Source organism: Lissotriton vulgaris, chromosome 2_1, assembly GCF_964263255.1.
Source record: "Lissotriton vulgaris chromosome 2_1, aLisVul1.2, whole genome shotgun sequence".
NCBI classification, from domain to species: domain Eukaryota; kingdom Metazoa; phylum Chordata; class Amphibia; order Caudata; family Salamandridae; genus Lissotriton; species Lissotriton vulgaris.
The window spans coordinates 1,127,602,078-1,127,605,423 of NC_141687.1; the positions used below are offsets into that span (position 1 = coordinate 1,127,602,078).

Here is a 3,346-nt window from a genome sequence, read left to right on the forward strand (position 1 = left end):
TAGCATACAGGCAGGCCTACGCTGCAAGAAATGTTTCACCGCCCTCAAGCCATCATCATGATTTATACTGGTGTATAAGGAAGTTACATCCAGTGTTAATAATAGGTAATCTTCCTGCCACTCAATAGGTCTAATTTTATCCAAAAAGTCACCAGTATCCCTGATGTACCAGGGAAACGCTCTCACATGCTCCTGCAGGAAATGATCAATATATTTAGAGGCATTCTCAAATGTGCCCTGCCTGGCAGAAATTATGGGCCTCCCTGGCGGCTTGGTCAAACTTTTGTGAACTTTGGGAATCATATAAAAAACAGAGATTACTGGATAATTGGATTTGAGGAATTTCTGCTCATCCCCACTTAGTAATCCCATGCCCTTCCAAGCAAACAATCTGTTATGGAAAGCATCCCAAGCCTGTCTTGCTGTCCGCCAATCGCTCCTACAATAACAGCTTCTCTCATTCAATTGTAGTAAAGCCTCTTCCATATACATTTGTTTTGGCCACAGGACAATGTTGCCCCCCTTATCTGATTGCTTAACAATCACTGTGTTCTCACCCTGCAATTTTTTCAATAGGCTACCATAGGCATTGTTACTCTTTTTGTTGTACCTAACATCCTTTACCATAGATGCCTGATGCAGTTTTTTTAAATCAGATATTACCAGATTGTTAAAAACCTCTATATTGTCATAAACTGATATTGGATTGAATGTTGATTTGGGCTTGAAACCCGTAGCCCCTGGGGCATCAGTTGTTATCTGTCGTTCTATATCAGTTTCCTCCAAAGTTCCACCTTCTCTGTTTAATTCAACCAGGTCCACATAAAGACCGACCTCTCCTGCCAAACACGGACCAGAATCCAGATCAGTTCTGTTATTGGCCTTGGATGACGTGCGCATTTTTGTTTTATTCTGCAAGAATAGTTCTTTTAGTTTCAATTTTCTAATGTATTTAAAAAAATCCATTCTTGTTTGCGCATAATTAAATGTACATGGGGGCAATATGTCAAACCCAATGATAAAGTTTTAATCTCATTGGTGGTTAAGTGGACATCTGAAAGGTTAATTACAGAGAGTTGGTCGCTTACTTGTGCATTCATTTGCGGTTCTAGCGTTTGCGTCCCCGGCCCCTCGTTGGTGGCTTCACTGTGCCGGTTTGCTGCTCGACTTCTCCTCCGCCATTTGCGCTTGAGGTTGCGTTTCTGCCTGTTCTTGTACCGGCGGTGTGTGATCTTAGGGTCTGCCTGCGGTCATTTCATAGGCACTCCACTTCCTCTCCTAACGACCGCTTGGTAAACCCCACCGCTTCACCTGCATTGCGTTGATCACTTTCCGACTCACTGCCCGGTACCGAGCTTAGATTAGATTCAGACGTTGAAGGGCTAATGCCCCTACTACCACTCTGTCCAGTACCTGTTGTGAGAAGTACGGCCGTTCCCTTAGGCTGGTCATATTTTTTTGAAAAGGTGAATATATGGCCGTTTTGGTAATCTAATTTGTCCCTCTGAAACTTGAAGATTTTTCTTTTTTTGATTACCTCCTCTTCTTTAGTGAGTCTTTGTATCATTGCCTCACATAGTCGTTTTTCCTGCTCCGCGTCATCCAGCTTTCTGATCTGTTCATTCAGATCACTTATTATCACCCCCAGTTTTTCACCATCACTCTCCGCATATTTAATCAATATTCTTGATAACCTGCTGGAAGAGTCCAAATTGCATCTTGCCCATTCATGCAACATCTCCGGATCCGGGTTTTCAAAGCTTGGGGCAAGCATAATCCTCAAGCCACGGGGGACACGTTCAACCTCTAAATAGCGGGACAATGATTTCTTCTCCCACCATTTCGCCTGTTCCGTGCGCATGGCTTTTTCTAATTTCTTAAAAAGATCTTTCATTGCATTGCTCCCAGTGCCTGATGGCATCGCCTGCCACATGGAGTTATTATTCATGATGGGGGCGTTGTCGAACATTCCAATAGCCGCTTCCTCACGGCTTCTGACCACATCAGCGGCGACCATGATCTTTGCACGTTTTTTATTTATTATCTTTATCACGGATGATTTCATGCACTCAGCTGTGTGTAACGGTGGTTGTAAATAGCCCATCACACTGTGCTGCTTCCTCCTTCAGTACCGAATGTTGTCTCCCGCGACCCCTCACAGAGCCGTCAGCTGCTTTCCGTGGCATTGGTTCTACCACAGCTGTGGGAACCTCCTCGCCTTACTGTGCAGCCGCCGCTCTAGGAGATTCACGCTTGTAGGGGGCTAATGCGGTTGCTCTTACCAGAGCCTTTGAATCTTCCGGAAACCCGCAAGCTTGCTTGCTTCCGCTCTCGCCCTGGTTACTGAAGGGGTCCGGTATACACCCAGAAGCTGTCGGTGTAATAACATAGCACGAACTCCGTCAAGTCCCGAAAAACCACTCCAGGACAACAACGAAACCGGACCCAAACGGATGATTTGCAAAATTAAAGTTTATTCCATCCTTCGTGCAGAAAACACGCCGCCATGACGCGTTTCGGGACCTCCACCCCTTGATCACATGACATGGTCCGACATTACACCCATCATTTTTAAAGTGCTTTTACAACGTCAGCTGACCCCTCAGCCTGTGGATATAAAAAACAGACTTCAGCCTGGTTCAGTTGCGCTTGCATAACATATCCAATGTAAATTTACAATTGATACTATGTGGTCCAAATACATTGTACACTACAACATGCATACAGAGTTAGAAAAATAAACATTTTCAGGGAGATTGTTCCTCCTTTTTGCTTATTAAGCTCTTTGTTCCCAATATCTCCTCATGACGGTTTCCATTAAATAAATTGATTTAAATATACAATCAATTAAAAGAATAAATTAATTAGCATATTTCATGATAAATCATGATTAAAAATATACAATTCCTACATTCTGTGCAAATTTGCTATATACTGTGCAAATATCGCAAATGGAAACAAAACATCATTAATGTTTCTGGGGAACTCATATTAAGGACCATTTTTCAAAATTGTGCCCAAGTGGGCATAGCGCTACATGTAACCACTGCGTCCAAACTGCTGTATAGTAGGTTTAAAGCTGGTGCACTTAAAAAAGCTTTATCATAATCATAGGTATAATAAACACAACCCTGTTACCTAAAATATTATTTTTCCCTTCACCATAAACTGAAGTTAAAAACAGGAGGAAGGCTATTTACATGTTCGACTCAGTTTCATTCCCACTCCCTTACAGTGCTGCAGTTGATTCTTATATAGAGGCCCATACGGTTTGTGTAAATGGATCTTCAATAAAGACAAGAGTGTAAATCTTCTGTTTGATTTAAACAGTTAGGGGCTTTGGAAT

At 42.6% G+C, this 3,346-nt stretch overlaps 1 pseudogene; it reads right to left on the minus strand.

The window, feature by feature from the left end:
- Window positions 1-1,096: 1,096 nt before the first annotated feature.
- Window positions 1,097-2,017, minus strand: LOC147731693 (uncharacterized; annotated as a pseudogene).
- Window positions 2,018-3,346: the final 1,329 nt, after the last annotated feature.